The sequence below is a fragment of the Manis pentadactyla genome, chromosome 3 (genome assembly GCF_030020395.1).
Source record: "Manis pentadactyla isolate mManPen7 chromosome 3, mManPen7.hap1, whole genome shotgun sequence".
Taxonomy (NCBI): Eukaryota; Metazoa; Chordata; class Mammalia; order Pholidota; family Manidae; genus Manis; species Manis pentadactyla.
The window spans coordinates 18,915,942-18,940,302 of record NC_080021.1 but is presented as its reverse complement, the minus strand read 5'-3'; the positions used below and the strand labels follow the sequence as shown (position 1 = coordinate 18,940,302).

Below are 24,361 nucleotides of genomic sequence, written 5' to 3'. Positions count from 1 at the left end.
GTTGGCATAGGTCAGCCTAAAAATGTAACTTACAAACCTCCGTGCTCTGCCCCAGGGTCAACATAAGAGCAGTTGTCTTGAGCCCATCTGAACAAACAGGCTTGGGTTGGGAGGCCCATCTTTAGTACCATCTCTGTTGCTGCTATCTAGCAGAGAACTCTGGGTGGCAGTGCTTGAGATAGGCTTGGGGATGAAGCCTTAAGTTTTTGCTAAAACTCCTTAGATCACCCCCTAGGGACCCGAACGGTGTCATCAGATTAGTTCTCTCTCTCCATCTCTTAGCTGTGCTCTGCTCTGGGCGTTTCCTCACTCAGGCAAGCCCCACCAACAGTTCTAAGCTTACAGAGGCTCTGATTTTAGAGGAGGACATATACAATCTCTTCCAGCATCCATATAGAAAATCTCAGGGAAGTTCCTGATTGGTCCGTGATGTCACATGTATACCCTGAAGCAGTCTTTATGCCCAAGAGACAGAGTTTTGTGGTTAGCCTGAGTCATTTAGCCACCATAGTGTGGACCACATCAAAGGCAGAAGAGTCAGCTTCCCAATAAATGAAGGGAGGTGCTCTCTGATGAAAGGGGAAGGTTGTGCTGCAAGCAAAAGTGAAAGACACCAAAGACATCGGGCCACCGGCAGGGCAGCAATGCTCTTCAGGACCCGGAAGGCTTGGTAAAGACAGTGGAACTACTAAGTAATGCTTGCTTCTGCTTTTATTCAATAAGATGTGCTAAAGCCCAGGCCGTACTTTTTAACTGCGCCTTACTATGAGTTCACTGCTACTTCAGACAACTAGGGCAGGCCAGGAGAGAGACCACATGGAGAGAAAGAAGCTACATTTGCTCTTCAAAACTGACGGCAGTCCATCTGAGTGTGGTGCGTTCCTGCCCATGGCCCACGCCTGGTCCTGTCCCTGGCCAGAGGAAACTGAAGACCAAACTCCTCCCTCCTTCCTCTCCTCTTTCTCTTTGCCTCCCTCTCCAAAAGAGTCGTTCTCATACCAGTGTCCTTACCCTGATCGGGGCCATGGAGTTGGGCTCTGAGCAGAAAGAGAGGAGCTGAGCTTGGCAGAAACAAGCAGAGATAAAGTTAAATCCCCTGGAGGGGATGGGGTTGGGCAGAGGCCAGTGCCTCCCACACCAGCCTAGCTGGGAGTGTGCCAGCCGCACCCACTTCTCTGTGCCCGTAGTCTGTCCACTGCCCCACGCGACCCCACTTTCTCCAATTGGATCTTCCCCTCCCTCCGTATTCGGTCTTACATGCAGCATGCACCCACAAAGCTGTGGGTCTCGACGTGGTTGAGAAGCTGCCAGATGGTAAAGCACATGGACAGCCTACGTTCCTTTGAAATCATGCCCTGCCGCCCTCCCAGCTCCTACGCCCACCTGCCCCAGGTTCCTCAGGCACCTGTTATGCTCTAGCTGTCCAGTTTTGCCTCATCTTCCCTTCCCAGCAGGACTGAGAGGCAGATGCGGGCCCGCAGGCAGAGCAGAGCAGGGCAGTGTAGATGCTGAGTGCTTTTGAGAGGTGGGTTCCTGGCCCAGCTGTTTTCTTTCATTGGCAGCCCAGAGGCACCCTCACCGTTGTCCCGCAGGTCAGGAAGACAGCCGGTCCTCTTCTGGTCTGGCGTGTCTACGCTCAGTCTCCCCCATTGCAGTGCTTCTGTGGATTTCTCCTCGGGTCCCCAGTACTGCCCACTCAACCACACTGCACGTGGGGGAAATGGAGACAGGTCTGGAAATCAGGAGTAACTCAAAGTTCTGGAAGACTCTTGATAAACCTGAAAGGGTTGGTAAGCTAATGTCCTGAGGAAAGTGGGCTGGAAATTTTCCATTACTCGAGTCAGAAGCCCTGCTTGTTCCTAGAGTCAGAGGCTCCGTGTGGGAAGGCTGGGCCCTGCTACCCGCTCATGCACCACCGCCCTGTGGTGGGCTGTTTTCCGAAGCTGGCCGTCCCGCACCCCACTGTAGGTCCAACCCCTCACACTCTTCCGCACTGTGACCTTGCCGCTTCACCTTCCGGAAATAGCGTCTGTTTTGTCGCCGTGAAGGCAGGCAGGCCTAGGAGCCACTTTGACTAATAGAATGCAGTGGAAGGGACGCTGTGCCCCATCTAGGCACAGCCTTTAACTTGCCTGGGGCTTTGCTTTCCGCCTCGGAAGCTGGGTACTGTGTAGGAAGTTCCTCTAAACCCCTGGGAGCAGCCCGCACAGCCCCGAGGGACAGGCCCTGGATGATGAAGTGCCCTTGGAGAGAAAGGCTGAGGAGCCCTGGGACACCCGGCCCAGCAGCGCTGAGGATCACAGCGTTTTGACTTGATTTTTCGCTGATTTTATTTTTCTATCTCTGTCTCTTATGCTCAGGATCTTGAATCTTAATGATATTAACATAACCACTTATTCTCTTTATCTTACAGTATACCTGTACACGTTGAAAATAGCAAGAGAGACGTCCAGATTGCTAGCAGAACATTGAGCTTGTGATCTTGAGAAGATATCTTTAGTTCTTTTTGTTTGTACAATATATTCCTTTAGGGCAGGACTTCTCAGTCTCAACCCTACGTTTTGGGCCAGACAATTCCTTTATTTATTTGTTGTGGGAACACCCCTGTGCATTGTGGGCTCTACTCTCCATGCTGCTAGAGGCCAGTAGCCACCGTCCAGGTGTGACAGCCAAAAACACCAGGCCCTGTGAAATGTCAGCTGGGAGACACCTCTGCCGTGGGCAGACCATTGCCTTAGGCATGACAGCCAAAATACCAAGTTTGAGGTCATTTGAAGTTACTCCTTTCTCTGTATGACTCTGCACCACCTTGGGGTATAGCTAGGTTCTCTTGTTTCAGTGGTTTTCAGATTTTAAAGATTGCTTTTTATTTGTTTAATATTCTTTAAACTATCATTAAAAGCTTTACATTGTTTGAGAGTCAAAATAGGTAGCCTGGTAGTTTTTATTTTGTTTTGTTGAGTTTAATTTTGCCTTTTAATCCTGCAAAACGTAATACTGAATAGCTGGTACTGTCAAAGAAGTTTCAGTTCCATCTCTCCTCCCTGTGCCTGCCTCCCTCTATGAGAGCCACTTTCATTAGTTTTGGGGCTATTCTTTCATTACTGCTTTTTGAAAATATAAGTAACTCTGTTTATATATGCATATTGATGTGTATGTATCTACACCATTTTACACAGAAGTTGTCATTACCATGCGTGCTGTTGTGCACACGGAAAGCAAGGTTTCTGTCCGTCTGTAGAAAGTGAAGTACCAGAGGGGCTGCTCTATGCGAAGCTCTGTGCCAGGCACTACGAGCGCCTCCAGTGGAGAGGAAGGGCTGCTACGGGAGATACTTCCTGGGCTCCATGCCAAACTGTCAGAGTTTCAAATCCTATGGCTGGCTTCTCCTGTGTGGTTGGGGGCCACCCTAAATTTGGCCTCTGATGAAGCGTTTGTCTCTGGGCATAAATGTGCCTGCTGAGAAGCTGTCATGAACCGTGAAGGAGGATGTATTTGATTAAGTTTGCCTGGGACACATAAAATTCCTTTAGAGAATGTTCCTTGACTTGCCTGGAATGTGTTCATAAAGATGCCTGAAGGGAGGCTTAAGCAAGTGTAGAAATGAATGTAGGAGGGACCGAGCCTGGGACCCTTGCCCTTTAATGCTTGTTTTGGCTACTGGATTCTATTCCACGAGGTATCAGGAATCTCAGAGTCAAACTTAGCCACCTAACCTCTATATTTCTTAATTGTCAAAATAACTATGGATGAAAATTACATATGAATAAATCTGTTACTTTTTATTATAAAAAATTCCATCCATAAACAAAAACAGAGGACAACAACCTGGTCATTCCTCCAGCTTCGACATCCATCAACATTTTGCCACACTTGTTTCATCTATCCCAACTATTTTTTCAGAAGTATTTTAAAGCAAATCCCACATAATAAATAACTTCACTCTTAAATACATCTTTCTAAAAAAGTAGGTAGGGAGGCTGAGCATTTTGTTGCATAACTCCAATATCAGTATCACACCTATTAAGAAGAACATTATTTTGTTAATATTACCCAACATTGGAGTCCAAATGTATATTTCTCTGGTTATTGAAAACAAAACAAAACAACAAAATACCCCAACAACTGTCTGTGCCACTAGTTCAGATCAGCGCTTAAACAAAATCCATTGATTCTATGTGGGGAGCCTGCAATAGAGCATGAACAGACAAAACATGAGGCCAGAGCACTTTGGGTGTTGCAAACAGTCGAGCATATATACTAGCTCCTGGTTGGTTTGATCCCAGAGCCTTGGGGTTGTTGAAAATACCTGCATTTTCCTTCAGACATCTCCAAGTGGAACATTCTCAATTCCTCCCACTGTTTGCCTGTGACATGGTTTCTTCCCACTCTTCTCCTCTTAGCATGCTCCAGTTGGTTAATGTCTCTAGTAGACATAAGGAGTTGCTATCGTCAATTATCAGCCTCCACTTCAGGACTGATGTCCTTATTTTAGAAATAGCTTCACAGGTGGATGACCTGGTCTTCGCCCCATGTTAGCTGTAAATTCCACAGCGGGGCCCAAAGCTCAAAGCTTTGCCTGGTTCTCTTTAGAATGTGAACTGACCATTTTGGTTTTAACCACTCTTTGGTCCCTACTGCAGTTGTGTCTCACCGTTCAGTCACTTGCCAATATTCAGATGCCCATCCAGCACAGTACGGTTGAGCTTGGGTCCTGGAGTCTCAGAAGCATGGCCCAGTGGTTAAATGCATGTGCTTTGCAGCCAGACTTTCCAAGTCCAAATTCCAAGTCTGCCAACTATAGGCCAGGAAACTTGGACAAAATATTTAATATTTCTCCATTTGTAGCTCTATAAAATGAGAATGGTGGTAATGCCTACTTTATTAGTTTGTTGTGAGGATTAAATAAACTAATATATGTAAAGCCCATGATATTGTGCCCAGCTCAGTAAGTGGTCTATGTGTTTGCTATTATTACTCTGTATCCATCACTTAGATACTGTAAGACCTCAAACAAGTCATCCAGCTAGAATATGTCTCCAATTCCTCACCTCTAACTTGGTGATTACAGTGAGACCTACTAATAGGACTACTGTGAAAATTAAAAGAGACGATTCACCAAAAGCTGAAAGGACACTGTCTGGTACAAAATAAGCACTCAATAAATACTAGCTATTATTAATTGGGCACTTTGTACTTACTGTGGTATGAATCCCTAGCCAGAAAGTCAAGTGTGTCTGAAATACTGGCATCCCTTTAATTTAAATAAATCAACCTGACTTGGTCCCCAACCTCCTACTGCCTTGGTCATTCTTGAGTTTTGTCCTCCCCAAGTCTTCCAGGGTTTGCGCCAGGGGACTGAGGTCTTATGTAGTGCCCAGGTTTCTGGAGAGCCCTGTGGGTTCTCATCCCCCATCCACTCAGAAGTCCATTATGTCAGCCCTGGAGGTTTCTGTGCTGGTGTGCCTCACTTGGAACCCAAGGTCTTGGCCATGCCTGTGAGCCTCTGCCCAGGACCAAGTCTCCTGGCGCATCCTTTCCAGCCAAGGCCTCGGGAGACTCCTGGGAACCACCCACCTTTCTATTATCTCTTGCCCAAGTCTCTGGAAAGCTCTCAATCCAGAGGAAAATCCTTTTGCTCTCAGACCCTGTTCGTCTCAGTGGACTTTTGGAAACAAGAGTCTGAACATGAGTCTCCGTGCAGGGCCTGCTGCATGCTTGAGTGGGAAGAGGAAAGAGAGACACCAGCAGGAAATTCACAGGTCACCCTCTGACTGAGGTCGTCATCACGTCTCTGCCCATGCGCCATCCCCCAGAGGAGTTCATAGCACCATCCCCGAGGGGACATTTACCAAGTGCCAGGCATTACGTGAAGCATGGAAAGAAACTCAGAGCTGAACTAGATATGAACCCCGTGCTCAGAGAATTCTCCCTGGTTCTCAAGAAGGTGCAATTTGGGACCCCCGGGGAACATTGGCCATGTCTGGAGATATTTTTGGTTGTTCCACCTGGAGGGGTTGGTGCTACTGCTGGCATCTAGTGCACAGAGGCCAGAAGGGCTGCTAATTGCTGTACAGTGTGCAAGGTAGCCCCACAGTAAAGAATGACCCGGCCCCAAACGTCAGTGTGAATGAGGATGCCCTTCACGCAGGGCAGAAGGAAGTGACGAGACACTTGTGCAGAGGCTCCTCCGACACACATCACTGAAGGGAAACTCCAGCCAGGGATCTTTCTGAGAATTCTCCGCATGGAGAGATGAGCTGGGATAGGGAGGAGCCAAGACTGTAGCTCACAGCCCTTCCCACATAATTTCAGATGTCAGTGGTCTAGAAAAGATGTGGAGAGGCTGGCACTACTTCCTCAGGCCTGGCAGGCTGAGCTCGAGCAGGCTACTGTCATGAGGTCTGGGGCCAGAAAAGTAGCTTCTCCCCAGAGACTGGGTCCCAGGACCTGGGGGTGTGCAGCTGGGCCTACCCTTCTCCACCCAAGTCTTGGTGCCATCACCCCCTTGGTAAGCAGTCACCAGGCTACTCAGGTGAGGAAAACTGGCTCCTGATGGCTCTTGATCCTGGCCTCACAGCAAGTCCCCTCAGGAATTCTAATAGCCTCAAAAGAGATCCCAGGCAGGTGTATCTTTTTTAAACTCCACAGATAATTTCGATTTGCAGACAGATTGAGATATTTGTTTTACTCAAAGTCACATCTCATTGCTTTTGCTGTGGGACATAAGTCAGAATTATTCCCATGTTGGCTGCCTTGGGTGGGAGAGGAAGTGCGTAGAGGAGGGGCATTTGTGGTGGGTCTGAAGAGACAGGTGGGCTCTGGCTCAGCAGAGAGGGGAAGTGCTTCTCTGATGACCTTGACAGCAGAGGGCATGGACTTAAAACCAAGGCACAAGCAACGCCCTGCTTCAAATTTCAAATGTTAGAGTCCTGATACCCAAGATATGAAGATCTTTATTTAGAAAATAGACCACACTAAGAGTTCATTATCCACTTCTATTTTCAAACTCTTCTAGGGCAGGGAAGATGAAGTTTAATTTACAGAAAACCCAGCATTTCTAATGGCCGATGCAGCCAAGAACTTCATGGGACTCTATTTCCTGCTCTGGTTTTGGGTGAGGGAAGGCCTCCTGCTCCTCACTGGGTGAGGTCAGAGGCTGAATCATGAATCCTCTCCTTGCACCAGTGCTTTATGGATACTGTTACTGTGGATGCTTACAGCCTCATTAATTCATGCTGCCTGGAGAATGTGTTTCTCACTGTTTCCGTGGTGTGGTCGATAATGATTGGGTGTGAACTTAACGACCCTTAGAATGTGCATTGGTGGCTCACTGAGACCCCTGGGTTGTGGCATGTCCTGGGGACCAGGGAGGCCCTCAGAGCCTAAAGAGCAGCTTACCTGGGACAACAGAAAGGTGGGAAGAATTGGCCACTGCCCTCTAGGTTCTCAATTCCTCAAATTCTCAGCGGGCTCTTGCAAGACTACAGCCAGCGCTGTATGCAGTGGCAAGTGCCAGATGGGGCCTCGGGGTCCAGGCTCTGCTGTGGCTCTCCCCTAAGGCCCTGTGGCCTCACAGCGCCTTCCTCGTCGGGTGGGGTCCATCCCTCCAGTCCCTTCTCAGGCTGCTCCTTTGGGATTCCATTCCCGGGCCATCTCTGAAGGGCTTTTCTCTCTGGCTTCAGAAGCCCAGCTTTACTCCTTAATTCACTGCTGGGCCAAGGCTGCTACTGACTCCTGGCTTCAACGTCCTTCATTTTAAAATGGTGCAGTTAACTCGCTCCTCCGCGCAGTGCCCTTGGCAATGGGTGCCGGGGTGGGGACGGATGTGTAAGAACTATTTTCATTTCCTTAGGACTAAAGAAGCTCAACAGAGAAGGACTAACATTAAGCAATAAATTAAGCCCAGACTGTCGGGAACTGGGGATGGAGAGCGTGGCTGTCCGTTGTCCCCTTTGCCCCCCTGTGCTTCTCCAGCTGGCCTTGGGGCTGCCTGACCCTGAAGGAGTCCAGCAGGATGCTGGGCCAGCCCGCTTTGCCCCGGCCGGCCACGAGCTGCCCGCCAGGCCGTCTCTCCCGGAGCTTGCAAGGACGCAGCGGGACTGCCCTTTCCTCTCGGTGGTTCACCAAGACCTGCAGGAAGGGTGTTGAGAAGGACCGGACCTGTCTCTACAAAGAAGTGTCTTTGTTGACCTCAGATCGCCTTGGTCTCTTAGATTTCTCAGGGCCCTGTGTGTGGCCGGTAGTCCCTCCGGATGGCTGCATCAGTGCCCCACTTTGGCCTTCTGAGCCCTTGTTGTGTACCCCTCTCAGGGACTCTGTTACTGAGTCTCCTTATAGTAATTTGTGGGTATGCCTTAGCCTTACCCCCTCAAATCCTTAGCTGCTTACAAAGAAAGACCATTTATGCTACTAATCTTTGTATTCTCAGCCCTTAGTACAGAGCTTGGCCCCTGAAAGATACCCCATACGTGTTGAATGAGAACAACTATGAGATGTGCAACTTAGTAACACATTTCAGATTTTGTTTTCAATACTTCTCTCATTTTTATTATTATATTACTGTTTATCACCATATATATTATGAATTACACTAAAATTACAATAGACACAGGCACTAACAGAAGTTGATGCACATAAAAGGGAAATAAGCATGACTCTGATGACAGAGATTTTTCTCCCCTTTTCGCCCTCCCTTTGGCCATGTCTCCCTCTTGTTCTTTGGATCTTTGCATATGCTGTTCCCCCTTCCTTATAACTTCCTTTCTTTCCTCCCCTGGCTACTTCAACTCACCCTTTTGAATTCAGCCCAGGTGTCATCTCCTTTCCCGATCTCTACCTCCAGCTGACTGAATGTGCCTCCCCGGAATTTGTAAGCCATCTTCTGCTACAGGACACAGAATTATGTTTCTTTATGTGTCTGTCTCATCCACTAGAATGGCAGCTCCTTGAAGGCAGGGCATGAGCTCCTTGCTATGCCTAGTACAATAACATGTACCTTTACTCACAGCTCAGCAAATGCTTTTGAATGCCCACTATGTGCCAGGCACTGGGATTACAGCCATAAGAAACTGTCCTTCAGCAGCCAGCCTCCAGGATGGCTCCTACTGGTCTGCACTCTTGGCATTCATGCCCTTTTATGGTTTCCTCCCAGCTGAATCGAGACCAGACTGTATGACTGACAGAATATGGGGGGAGTAATGACTCCAAGGCCCTGTATCAGAACATTCAGTCATAAAGGTATTTTCAGCTTCCTTCACGGTCTCTTGGATTGCTTGCTGTAGGGGAAGCCGTCTGTCATATCAGAAAGATAGGTAATGCAGTCCCAACAAATATCCATGGGGTGAGGAACCGCAGAGTCAGCAACCGTGAGCAGTGTGAGTGAGCCACCTTGCGAATGGGCGCTCCAGACTCCATCCAGCCTTCAGGTGACAATAGCCCTGCTGGCATCTGACATGCAACCTCATGAGAGGCTCGGAGCCAGAGCTGCCCTATTAAGCAACTCCAAAATTCTGATCCCCAAATGCCATGGTTCTTGTTGTTTTAAGCCACTAAATTTGGGGGTGATTTGTTATGCAGCAATACGTAACAGATAAACAATCCTATTGTTATGGAGTTTACACTCTAGTGGAGGAAGTTAAATGAACAGAATTTATTGGTTCAATTTTTTTAATACGACCAGCTACTGCTGAGTGCCAAGACTATAGTGGCAAACAAGACAGCAGACAAAGGCTTTGCTCCCAGGAGATTCGTGTTCCAGGGTGGGAGACACAAAATAGTAAAAACAAGCCAATTCTGTAACAGAGTGGAAAAGCTTGGCATCTCTGCCTTCATGTATTATGTCTGTCTCCTGCCTTAACTTTTCTTTTTCTATTAAGTTATCATTGATATACAGTCTTATATTGGTTTCAGATATACAATACAGTGATTTAACAGTTACCCATATTATTAAATCCTCACCTCCTCTAGTGCGGTTACTATCTATCAACATAGTTGTTACAGAATCATTGAATGCATTCTCCATGCTGTACTACCATCCCTGGGACCAAGTTATATTGTCATTGAGAAATATTGTGCCCCTTTACCCCCCTCACTCTCTCTCTCCACCTGCCCCAACCACTCCCCTTTGGTAACCACTAGTCACTTATCAGTAACTATGAGTCTATTACTGTTCCCTCTGTTTTGCTTTGGTTTATGTTCTACAAATAAGTGAAATCTTATGGTATTTGTCTTTCTCCACCTGCTGCCTTAATCTTTGGGTCAAAAAGTTTCTGCTCAGCCTTGCAGCCCTGCATACAGGCATGTTAATCATTGAAAGGAGTTTTGCTCCCAGTTTAAGACTGATGCAACCAATCCCTTACCTGAAACCAGCCTCTGCCCAAAAGATAAGGAAGGTTGCACAAGAATGGCGATCGGATTGTCAAGGACTTAATAGGTGCATCATCGCCAGATCCATGTCAATAAAATGATTGGAGTCGACTAACCAAGGACAAGAAGTCCTCCTCAGCCCCTTGCTGATATCCAGATGTCTGAGGTCCACCGTCACCTACCGACCCCAGTCCCCTCCTGCTCCCCTCTCCTTAGCATAAAAGAAGCTTGAAATCAACACTGAGTTGAGACAGGGCTTCAGGACATGAGTCTGCCATCTTCTCAGTCTGCTGGCTTTCTGAAAAAATCACTTTCTTTGCCCCAACACCTCGTCTTTACTCATTGGCCTGTCGTGTGGTGAGGGGAGCAAGCTTGGACTTGGTAACAATTCTAGAAACTACTAGGTCGTAAATGCTAAAGATAAGGGAAAGCAAGCAACTTGGATAAAAGGGAAGGAATCGCAATTTTGATTGTCTATTTTGTACTAAACACTTGCAACTTTATTTCAGTTAATACTCCAAAATATTTCAAAGTAGGTAGTTTATCCCCATTTTACAGATGAGAAAATTGGAGGCCAGGGAAGTTAAATGATACAGCCAATGTCATACAGCTGGTATTTGGCTCACCCACAGTGCAACCCAGGCCTCTCAGACTGCAAAGCCCGCGCTCCTCGCAGCTCCCCTGGCTGACCATTTTGGATTTCCCTTTTAGTCCCCACCCTGGGGCCCACCCATTGGCGCAGCCAAGATTCAGTGTTGACTAGGTGCTTGCGATGTTTTGGCAGATGGAGGGCAGGGAAATGGCCGTTAGATATGACTGCCGCAGACGGGAGGGGGCCTAGGCCTCCTCTTTCTTTCTTCTGAAAATACCTCAGTGCCTACAGATCCACCTGCTTTCTGGGAATACCCTCCCAGCCCTTTAAATCCAGGCTGCTCTACTTGTTTATAAAGTGAGGGCCACTCCAGCAAGCTCCTCCCTGCCCACTTCCCTGTTTGCCTTTCTGTGTCCACTTCATTTGCTCTGTATTGAAGGAGCTGCAGTTCTTCCTGCAAAGCTCACACTGTCTGCTCCTCCTCACCCATCTTCACTCGCCTGAGGGAGACAGTCTTGCCCCTCAGTGGTTTATTTGCCTTCCTTCTTTGCGCCAAGGCCACTAGGTGGAGATATACTAAAACTTACTGGATGCTTACTATGTGCCCAGCAAGAGTGTATGTGCTTTCCCTGCATCATTTCATGAATCCTCATGACAACCGTTTGTAGAAGTCCCAATACTCTCCTTATTGAAGTTAAGGCTGAAGGTCTTTCAGCTACTAGAGTCGGGATTCAAACCCATGTTTCTCTGAATCCAGACATGGTTCCTTAGTCAAGCTCACACACTGAGCTGGAAGAACTCTAGAATGGGTAATTTCAGAGGTCACTTTGTCCTTTCCTAAGTCTCTGGGCAGGGCCAAAGCCAAATTATCTCCAGAAAATTACAAAAACTCAAGTGCTAGAGAAAAGAAAAAAAAATCCCTTACAAACTCATTCTTTGTACAAGAATTTGCAGGTTTAACATTCTTATTAACGTTTAACAAATTCATTTGATAAAGATTAAGTGCCTCCTTATGCGTTCAGCCCTGTGTTGTGATATAGTTAGACGGATTGTGATGGAAGTACAGAGAGGGGGCACAGGTACTGCCAGGTTGCCAGGTGAGGCTGAACTGAACCTTCACAATCTTGTAGGTGTCAGGCAGCATAGAAGGGCATCCAGACAGATGGAACAATATGTGCAAGGTTAGGGAGAGGTGACTGAGAATGACTTGGTTCAGCATATGGCTGCAGTTTACAGAAAGTGTTGGGGAGGGTTAAACATGGGATTAAGAGGCGAGCAGGGGCCAGATCAGGGTCAAGGTAAGGGATTTGGTCTTTATCTGGATAGCAATGGAGAACAATTCAAGGGTTTTAGGTAAGGTGCTGATATAATCAAATTTGCATAGTAGAAAAGTTATCTATCAGTGTGGTATGGATAAGTGGAAAAGACCAATTAGAGATGATATTGCAATGGTTTGAGCAAGTGATGATGAGTATGTGAGAGGGAAAGGTGGAAGAGACATGTAGGAGAGACTTCTGAGTAGACTATGAAGAACTGGCAATTGATAGGGTCTGGGGGCAGTGAAGAAGGAAGGCACAGAGTCAGAACCATCCAGTTCCCTGGCTTGGACACATGGGTGGATGGTGGTACCATGTGCTGAGATGAGAACCAGGAGGAGGAGCAGGACTGGGGGAGAGATACTGATATCTTATGACTCCTAGGCTCTTTAGGGCAAACCTTATTTCAGATGAGGAACTAGACACTCAAAAAGCTTATGTGATTTGCTCAAATTCACGTAGTCAGTATAATGTCAGAGGTGGGACTCAAACCTAGGTCTTTCTGGAATTATTTTCCTATGCCTAAGAAGATTTGCCTTACAAGGAATGTAAAGCTTAGTACCGAATAATGTGTGTCAAAGCAAACATTTACCTATGTCAATTTGCCATTTGATATTCATTCATTCAAACAAGATTTATTGAGCACCTACCATGCACCATGCTTGTGGGGATGCAGCGCTAACCATGAAAGGCAAGGGCCCTACCCACAGTGAGCCTATGGTCTCACCATTTTTAGGGAGACAGGCAACATACAAACAAGCAAATACTATACAAAATAGACTATCAGAATATGTGAGAGAGAAGCAAGAGAGTGGGATGCTATTTTGGAGAGAGGGATCAAGATAGGCCTAAGACATGATATTTGATGAAGACCAGGGTGATGACGGAAAATCATGCAAAGGGTTGAGGAGAGAGGGTTCCCAGCAAGGGACACTTTAAATACAAAGGCCTTGAATGTTCTTGAAGAGTCAAGGAATCACAAGAAGGCCAGTTCCCAGAAGAGCGAGTGAGAGAGAGAGAGAGAGAGTGGTGGGAGATAAAATTGGAGGTAGGGACCAGACTCTGTAGGACTTGAAAGGCGTGATTCATTCTAAGCACAGTAAGAAATGCTTGGAGGTTTGGAGCAGGGTTGTGATGTCATCTATTTATTTATACTTTTTATCTCAAGAACTTATAGATCCACATGCAGCTGTAAGAAATAATACAGAGAAATCCTGTGCACACTTTCCCCATTTTCCCCCATTTGTAACATCTTGTAAACTAGAGTACACTCTCACAATCCAGATAGCTCATGGTGGTTTCAGTTTGCATTTTCCTAATGCAAATGACATAGAACAGCTTTTCATGTTCTTATTTGCTATCTGTATATCCTCTTCAATACAATGTTTGAATTTTGCTCATTTCCTGTTTTTCAGTTTCTAACATTTTGTTGTTCAATTTTGAGAGTTCTTAATATATTCTAGACAAAGCCGTTTGTCAGTTGAGTGACTTGCGAGTATTTTCTCCTGGTATGTGGCTTGTCTTTTCATCCTAACAGTATTTCAGAGGTTCGATGAGTTCTAATTTACTGTGTCAAGTCTAAGAACTCTTTGCTTAGCCACAGAGCCCCTGGTGTTTCCCCCACAGTTGTTTTAGAAAGTGGGAGAATAGGCTGACTGCAGAAAGGCAGGGTTTCTGGGCAGAACGGAGGCCCACTTGAGACTCAAGGGAGGGTGCAAGGGATGGGACAAGGAAGAGGCTTCAAGGCACTGGCTACTCGCCGGAGGGGGCACCACGTGGTAGCAGCTCCCTGCCCGTCTAGCTGGGCCCACATGGGCACAGCGAATGGTCACCTTGGCAATGTGACCAGAGGCCTAGGTTTCTCCCTCCCTTGGGAAATACTCACAGACCCTGAATGAATTGTCTTTTTATTCACCCAGAGCTTTATCCACAGCAATGAGCTTTTTTTTTTTTTGTCAATATTCTTTTTATTTTTTATTTTTTAATTTTTTTATTATCATTAATCTACAATTACATGAAGAACATTATGTTTACTAGGCTCTCCCCTACCCCTGTCCCCCCAACAAACCCCATTACAGTCTCTGTCCATCAGCATAGCAAGATGTTGTAGAATCATTACTTGTCTTCTCAGTGTTGCACAGCCCACCCCTTTCCCCCACCCCCCCACATTATAATGCTAATCATAATACCCCCTTTCTTCTTCCCCACCCTTATCCCTCCCTACCCTCCCATTCTCCCCAGTCCCTTTCCCTTTGGTAACTGTTAGTCCATTCTTGGGTTCTCTGATTCTGCTGCAGTTTTGTTCATTCAGTTTTTCCCTTGTTCTTATACTCCACAGATGAGTGAAATCATTTGGTATTTGTCTTTCTCCTCTTGGCTTATTTCACTGAGCATAATACCCTCTAGCCCCATCCATGTTGTTGCAAATGGTAGGATTTGTTTTCTTCTTATGGCTGAATAATATTCCATTGTGTATATGTACTACATCTTCTTTATCCAATTAAAAAATGGGCAGAGGAGCTGAACAAACAGTTCTCCAAAGAAGAAATTCAGATGGCCAACAGACACATGAAAAGATGCTCCACATCGCTAGTTATCAGAGAAATGCAAATTAAAACCACAATGAGATATCACCTCACAACAGCAATGAGCTTTTACAGCATCATCGTGACTGACTCATAACAACTGCATAAGGAAGACATTATATTATTACCCCTTTTACAGAAGACTAAACTGGGGCCCAGAGAAGGGATAGGACTGAACATAAACCTCTTGATATTAAGAATCGCAATTATTCTGGAGAAACACCAATCTGGTCCCGACTCTTCATCTTACAGATGACCCCATTAGACTTGCCTTTCAGGGAAGATGCCATATATTCAACTTTGTTCTGCCAGGAACTATCACAGTGTCTGGCACTCAAAAGAAGCTTAGTAATTGTGAGGTGTGATATCTTTAAACAATTCATGTGCTTAGGCATTTTACCTTTCGTCTCAGTTCACATGAGCCAGTCATCTCCTCGGGGGGATATCAAGACTCCTTACTGAAGGACTGCAAAGTGACAGACTAGGGTGATATTTAGCTTTTGTCATTCAAAAATAAGGTTTTGCTGCAAGACACTACTGACATTCTTCGCCAGGCTCTTGTCTTAGCATATCGATGGCCTGGTGTGGTGTTCTGAGTTCTTGCTACGGGAGTTCCAGAAAGATGAAACCCTCTGTCTGAAAGTGAAGAGTTTTAGATTTAAAAAGTGACCCTAGTGGGGGAATGGAGGTGCTATTACCCCCTCATCCCTTCCCTGGCCACCTAGTCTCATATGATTACCTGGCATTCCATTGTATATGTCTTTATTTCTTTGTGTATTGTTTTCTTCTTTGACAAGATTGTCAACTCCATGAATAAGTTCTTTATCTATTTAATTACTGCTGTGTTTCAGTCTCTACCCGGCAGGTCAATAAATATGTATTGAATCAATGAATGAGTTTTCTTTTTTCTTCATTCCCTTCCACATCAAAAGAAGGAGAGCATGAAGTAATTTAATTAGAGAGGCTATCTTTAAAGCTTGTGAGCTCATTCACTGGATTTCCCCTGCTTGCAGAGGAAATCCCAAGAACTGGCCCCTTAGAATCACATCCTGAAAGGTCTAAGGACAGGCTCATCTCTGACTTATTCCTCATTGTTCTGCACTCCAAGTTATTTCCTCTGCAAAGTTTGTAGGGTGGCAAATGACATCTCTCATGGCACTGAGCTACTAATTCTTCAGAAAATGCCCAGATAAAATAGAGCCAATGCCCTGGGTACTTGCCTGTTTCTGGTAAGCAAACCTAGGAATTTTTGCCATGGATGCTGACCCCTTCTCAGTAGTGGAACCTAATAGGTACTAGATCTTAGCAGACCTGCCCAGAGAAGCACATCACATCATTACAGGAAGTCAGAACTCCTTTCCTATATGGTGAAAAGGTGAACACAGGATTTGGCATTAGAAGACAATTCTATTAGGAAATTTGTGCAGTCAGATCCCTGAGTTTTAGCAACCAATGTTCAGACTTTTCTTGGCCACAGAAGAATACAGGTCCTAGAAAACTTCAGGCCCAGTGACCAAGAATGTACACCTTCACAAAGCATTTGGACCATCAAGTTCTTTGATAGTATGCAAAAATATCAGCCATGTTGTTTTGGGATGAATTCCATGGTGACCCTTTATTAGGGTGGGAATGGGAAGGAGATAGAATTTGCAAAAGGTGGGAAACCTTACAGTATGACATCTGCACAATGTCAGGTGTAGACAAGTCATTTGTTCTCAATGGTAGTCTATTCTAAAATGGATTCTTCTCAACTGCATAACAGAAAAACCTCCAAGTAAGTTATTGGATAATACAATGAAATTATGGACTCCTGATCTATAGTGCCATCCTAAAAAGATCTTTCATCTAAATTTAGTGGTCCAAAGCTGATCAAGTGCTTTCATACCAATATGCCACTTATTCCTCACCAAATCTGTGAAGACAACAGCAGGAAACATGTCCATTTTGCAGACAGGAAAGCTGAGAATCCAAGAGGGGAAAGGAGTTGCCTAAGTTCCTGGAGCCAGTCGTGGAGCCAGGTTTAGTGCCCTGGTCTCCCAGCCCCCACTCTCAGTGTGTCTGCACCACCCCCAGATGCAGCATCCCAGAGAGGATCATAAATGGAATGACCACATGATTTATCACCCAAACCACAACACTTTGGAGAGTGGGAAATGCTCTGTGGATAATTATCTTGAGACAATAACTGGACCCCACGACTGATGAATAATCACCTTAATCACAGGGCAGAAGCCTGGGGGACAGGCCAGTCTGCACATTGCTCTGCTCATCTCTTTCTTTGGCAACAGACATAAATCTTCAACTCTCCTTTTGAAAGTGAGTGACTTTTCAGTCTTGAGCCACGCAGTTCAATAAACAGACTTGATTGAGTCAAGTAATGAGGAGCCAGTTCTCTCTTTTGTTTGGTGCCACTGTGTCTGATCAGTTTGGAGACTAAAGCTTGGGAAATATGGTCAGTACTTGGGAGATGCAATCAAGAATAAAGGAAGGAAAGATAAAGCCGTGTGGCTTCTGCAGGACAGAGAGTAATGGGCTGATGAGAATAGTCAGAAACAACCACCTGGGCAATTTAAGGTCTGACAGCTGTGCGTTAGGCAGCTTGTCAGTGTCGTGCGCTTCTGCTGGGGAAGGCAGATTCTATTGTGTGGGTAGGGCCACGAGGCTTCCTAGAGTTAGTATAGCTTGTCCCATCTGCCTGCCTAGATCATTTGTTTCCTGGTCACCATTACTATCTCGGTGGTCACTGCGATATCTTGTTATAGCAAGAACCTGCTCTGGATATAATTTCCCATGCAAAAGGGCATGAGAACAATAATTAGTAATTTTATTTCTAATAATCGCATATTACCTTCACAGAATGTTTTTTGTAAGTTTTAATGTTTTACCACTGTTACAAGTTTATGCATGTAAAGTGCTTAAAACAATGCCTAGCATGTATTAAGTTCTATGTAAGTATTTTCTATTATTGTTATTATTATTTAATTTGATTCTTACAAACACCCTACAAAATAGTTTGAATAGGTGAGACAAGGAGAAAACTAAGCATGATTGACTAAGTTTGTTTTCCTTCATTACTCAGTCTGTCTGTTTCAACAATATGACCCTGGTCAGAATTCTTTTGGTTCTGCTAAGAGCAATATCTTCAGTCCCATGATCCCATAATTTCATCATTTAAATCCAGACTCCTTCCTGGTCCATGTCACAAGGTAACATATTCCAGGAACACTTGGATATTTGGAACCTTGAAGCAAGTTCTCCTGCCCCCAAAAGCTCCTGGGCATCCTGAGGCTCCAGTGTCCCTGGGTGATTGGCTGTGTTGGTATATGCTGCACCCTGTCTAACTCCTTCTCCATCACCAGGTGGTAAAGCAACATCTAGTCACAGGGGCCACTTTTTGAGCAAAGGCATCAGTCAGAATACATTTTTGCTGCATTTCCAAAAATGCTCAGTGAGCTAGACAGAGTTGACCTCTCTCAGTCACATAGCAGGGCAAGGGCATTGCCAATCTCTATTGGCTTCCAGCGCTGAAGGTGAAGTGAAAACAGTACACAGGCAAGTTGTAGTTGTTTCTAGGGTATATATGGAGAGTTTGCCAAAACCATGTCTTTAGAGTAAAAGAAGAATCAAAGGGGAAGGTCACTGTGGGTTTGCCCATTGAGAAAGGTCAGATCTGAGTAGGGCTAAGCCACATGGTAGCGAGCCCAGGGTCAAAGCCTTTTGAGAACTAGATGTGGAAACCAGAGTAGTGAGTCTTGTGTTTGATTCGGATGAATTTACAAGGCTGGTGACATCTTCTCATGGACTTTTTCTGGAAAGGCCCAGTCCTTGGGCCTGGAGGTAAACCTTTATTGGTGTATAAGCTAATGTTCTGCAGAGAAGAACAAACATACATAATTTCTTATAAGGAATTTACTCATGCAATTACAGAGACTGACAAGTCCCAACATCTGCAGTGATTTTGCAAGCTGGGGATCCAGAAAAGCTAATGGTTTAGTTTTCAGTCTGAGTTCAAATACCTGAAACCTAGGAAAAGCCAATGTTTCTGTTTGAGTCCAAGACAGAAAAAGCACTGATGTCCTAGTTCAAGATTGTCAAACAGGAAAATCCTCTCTTACTCAGGTGGTGGTCAGACTTTTGGTTCTAAGTAGGCCTTCAACTGATTGGTTGAGGCTCACACACATTACAGTCTGTTTTATTCAATCTACTGATGTAAATGTTACTTTCATCCCCAAACACCCTCACAGAAACATCCAGAATAAGGTTTGCCCAAACATTTGGGCTCTCCATTGCCCAGTCAAGTTGGCACATAGAATTAATCATCACAGTTGATATCAAAGGTGCACCAGAAATTACAGTCATTTGGAAACAGCTATAAGCAGAAGTGGATGATCTCGATACACACACACAGGGAGATGTGCAGCTAGCCAAGGCCTCTGCAGAGTGCTAGAACTCAGGGAAGGCATAAAGGAAATGGAGAACCACACATCAGCCCACCAGGGAGAAGTGGTACTGCCAGACAATATTGCTAGTATCCTTGGGCTGAGAGCTCTTCCTAAATTGGACTGTTTAGAAAGCACATCTTAAAAATGCACTGTGGTTAATTGGGCTACCCCCAAAATGAACTAAGATACGATATGAAAAAGAACTTCCAACATCAGCACTATCTGGAAGACTCATGCCAGAAGATGATCATCAAAAAACCCCAACAAAGATCCACGCACTGCTACAGCTGTAGATGCACTCATGCCACCAGTTCCTGGACTTGCCATGGGAATGAAGAAGGAGATATCTAAGCTGGCCTGTGCATACAGTAAAACAACAAATTTGACTGGATCTACACTGTTGGAACTCAACCAAGGAGAAGTGCAAATTGTAGCACTCCAAAATCTTACAACTACAGACTATTTAATGTTAAAAGAACATATTGGATGTAAACAGTCCCCAGGAATGGGTTGTTTTAATTTGTCTGATTTCTCTCAGACTGTTCAAGTTCAGTTGGACAATATCCACCATATCATAGATAAGTTTCACAAATGCCTAAGGTGCCTAACTGGTTTTCTTGGTTTCACTGCAGATGGCTGGTAATTACAGGTATGCTTAGGTTATGTAACTATACTCCTATTATGTTAATGTGTGTGCACAATTTAAGTAGTAGTTTAAAACCTATACATGCTAAAGTTACTCTACAAGAAGATATGTCAAAGAAATAATCAATCTTCCCATGTTTTCTTCCGCCTGCTACTTCTATAGCTTTTCTTCTTCCTTCCTAATTACAACCCTTAAATAGAATTCGTGCCTCATATCAAATTTACTGAGTATCATAATTCCTCCAAGTGGTAAAGATACCTCAAGACAAATGCTGGGCATAGAAGCCACAGGGCATAAATATGCAAAGAAGTAAAAAGCTAACCTTTTCAAACAATATTGCTTCTCTCTCACTTACCAACTTTACATTTCCCTGTATGGCCCTGGAAGATGACTGGTTAGCCAGAGACGGGTAAGATTCCTCAAGGGAGGAACAACCTAAGACAGGCACAGTCGCAGGGGGTCATCAGGTGAGAAATTGGGGATCAACAGAGGTGAGGCTTAGAACCTCACCCCCCCTGTTCTGAGAGAAATCTTCTGCATACGTGGATGTTTTATTGCTCTTGTCTAGCTTGGATTAACACATAGTCTACAGGCACACACCTGATCATCTACAGTTGCTCTCTTACAACACTAAACTATGTTTTCTACCTTTATCTTGTATCTACCTACCACTTCAGCATTTTATTAAAAGTAATAATAATAAAGAGAGAAATGTGGTATCCACATATAAATCAAGTATAAAAATCAAATGAATATTCATATTTGATCTGACTGTTTATAGTTCATAATGCATGAGCAAAACCAAAAGTTTCTGTGATGACTGCCCTTTTACTGTTCACCATGTAACTTATTCACTATGTAAGAATTTGTTCCCCATGTAAGAACTTGTTTGTTATGCCTCAGAAGATTGGAGACTGACGAAAATCAGGCTTGGGGTGGATTAATGATTGTGCATTGAGCATTGACTCCCCTATACAGAATTTTATTGTTGTTAACAACCATTTGATCAATAAATATGAGAGATGCCCTCACAACAACAAAAAAAAAAGTACACACTTCCAATTGTAAAATAAATAAGTAACCAGGATGTAATGTATAGCATAAGGAATATAGTCAAAATATTGTAACAACTTGGTATGGTGATAGTTGGTACTTAGAATTATCATGTATATAAATGTTGAATCACTGTGTTGTACACCTGAAACTAATGTAATGTAATACTGTGTGTCAACGACCCTTCAATAAAAAATAATTATGTACAAAAAAAAATGCACTATGTTTGCTGCTAAAATGATTAGAAAATTGAGGAAAGGAATTGCAATCAGAATTCTATTAATATGCTGTCTGGAAGCTGCTTCTGGTGAGGTTTCTCCCTGAGTACTAGGTGAAACCTCAACCTGGACAGGGGGGGATTTGGAGGGACAGGAGGTTAGGGGTGTTGGGAGGGGAGGGCTCTTGACTCTGAACAAGAAAGAATTCTCAAAGAGGTAGAAGGAGTGTAGGTAAGGAAAGAACCATTAAAGGGAGAGTAGTAGTGAATTCAGCCTGTGCAGATTCTGCTTGAATCTACACAGTGTGGGAACAAAGGCCCTATCACCCCAGGATGTGGGGGAGCCACGGAGCATTGGATGGACTGAGATTATGTTCTAAGACCTTCCAAAAGTCAAAGATTTTCAGGCAGGCTACTAAAGAGCATGATCATACAGCTGCAGTCCTGTCCCGGCCACCCAGGGGACGGTAACTTGTAATCCCAAATCAGAAATCTCAGTAGCCTTTCCTTTCTTGTCTGGAGTAGAACAGAGACAGAATGAAGACATGTACTTCAGTCTGGAAAATAGAATGAAATAGCCAAGTAACAAAAACACTTACTACTGGAAGAGCATGAAGACAAGACACAATAAGTTGAGGAGTGAGATGTCTTTATTTAAGGCAAAAAGTACACACTTGAAGAAAGGAGAGTGTGGGCAACCTCAGAGAGGAGGCAGACTTAAAGGCTTATTCTGTCTTTTAAGGCTTTCAAGACTGGGGCAAAGGGAGGTGGGGGTAGGTGGTGCATGCTTGACATGTGGTCTCATGATGTCTATCTCTGCTGAGTGTCCTCATCTATAGTCTATCTTCTAGATATTCTGTAAGATAAACTTAACACAGCGAATTTCTTAATCCTGTTCTTCTCCAAGGTAGTGGTTGCCCTCAAGCAATGGGGACACATCATTTAGGACAACTTGCCCTGCCTTAAGATAGGGTCAGTTATTGACTGATTACCATAAAATATGTTAGGAATCTCACCTCCTAACTCCCACGTTTAAAAAAAAATGGAATCTTACCCTTAACATACAGTTCCTCCGGTTCTTACTATACTATTTCTATCTCAGCATTTTTAGGAAATTTAATCATGATGCTTGTCCCATATCCCTGCCCTACCTCAAATAATTATGGCAAGTAATACTTCCTCATTGTTTCTCCCAATTTTTATTCTTTTCAATATTGGTTTTTACGTAGTTGTAGTCAAACTATATATAGAATATTGTGTTATATGTCAAATACACAATATGCTTGACCAAAGCAAGCCTGCCCCCCAGGGGATATGTGGCAACATGTGGGGATGGTTTCAGTTATGAAAACCAAGCAGGAGGGTGTGCTGGCCCACTGGTGAAAGTCAGGGAGGCTGTGAAATATCCTGCAGTGTGCAGGACAAACCCCTGGCCCCCACGGAAGCATTACCTGATCCAAAATGTAAGTGACGCGGCAGTTGAAAAACTGTTATACTTTTTGCAACTTATTTTACTTCAGATATAGAGTTCAATATTACTGCAGGGCCTTTGAACTAATTTAGTCTATGTGCTAGCTTGCTGGCACATTGTGGGTACTGAAGGAAACTTATTAATGGATGCATCATAGTCCATTAAGTTAATGTGAAGAAATTTCCACAAGTATTCACCTATTGTGGGACATTAAGGTTAAGAGATTTTACTCCTAAAAATAACACTGCAATGAACTTATGAAAGTATCTTAATTTGAATTACTTCCTTTAGATTAACTCCCAGGTGTGAGATAGTCTGCTGCAGAAAAGGAGACTGTGAATGTTTTGTGAGTAATACCACATGTTTTAGGTCTTCAGAGCAGGATTTGCTTTATTTAATGTTTGAATCACTAAAACATAATACAATGCCGTGCATATGCTGTTTCTCAATAAGTGTTAATTAAATATAAATTTTTATCATGCAAAGGAAGTACTCCTCAAGATTCAGTTTACTAAGACTTTAAAAACTAGGATGGTCCTATTATTCTCCTTTGATCTATGAAATATACTTCATTAATATTAACCAGTTTTCTAATGTTACACTATCCTTATCTTCTTGAAATTCATCCTTCTTGATAATTCATGTTATTCTTATTATATATTGACTGATTGGAGCTGTTATTATTTCATCTAACTCTTGCTCTCCAAAGAGATTGGTTTATAATTTTGTGTGTGTGTACTAACTTTTCTTAGGCACATAAAAAGGGAGGGGTATGGTGGCAAAATGTCCACATAGTTGGAGTGGGGAAATCACAGAAGAAAGTATGGGAGAAAATCACATGGAGAGGTAAATGTATGGGGAGAAAAAAAAGCAAGAATCATAGCCTCAACACCTGTCTCCTTTTCCAGTATCTTTAAGGTAACAGCAGTATTCACAATAGCCAAAAGATGGAAACAATACAGAGGTCCAGCAACAAATAAATGGATAAACAAATGAGGGTATGTGCATAGAGTGGAATATTATTCAGCTATAAAAAGGAATGTAGTACTGGTACATCCTATACAATATGGATGAACCTTGGAAACATGCTAGGTCAAAGAAGCCAGATACAACAGGTCACATATTATATGAAACATCCAAAATAGATAAACCATAGACAGAAAATAGATTGGTGGTTACCAGAAGGGGAGATGGGGGAGCAACTGCTTAAAACATACAGGGTTTTCTTCTGAAGTATTATATATGTTTTGTAACTAGATACGGGCAGTCTTGCAGAACATCATGAATATACTAAGTACTACTGAATTGTTTACTTTAAATGATTAATCATACATTATGTGAATTTTGTCCCTAACAATCCAGTTTGTACATTTTTTCATTATAGTCAGTGTTTTTTGTGTTCTACCCAAGAAATATTTGCTGACCCCAAGGTCATGACAATATTCTGTGTTTTCTTCTGCTGTATGATTCTGGATTTTAGGTTTAGCTCAAGTGACTCTTTTCAAATTAATTTCTATATATAGCATGATTAGGCATTTATTTATTTTGAATACAGAGAACCAGTTGCTACAGCAGGATTTATTAAAAACTTTCCTTTCCTCTTTGAATTAACTTGACTTTTTGGTAGCAAATCAATTGACTGAATATATGTGAGTCCATGTCCAGATTTTA

General features: G+C 43.9%; 1 protein-coding gene across 3 annotated transcripts in view; it reads left to right on the top strand.

The window, feature by feature from the left end:
- Window positions 1-24,361, top strand: part of LOC130682830 (serine/threonine-protein kinase TAO1-like) — a 174,271-nt gene that overhangs the window by 46,975 nt on the left and 102,935 nt on the right. The window lies entirely within an intron of this gene.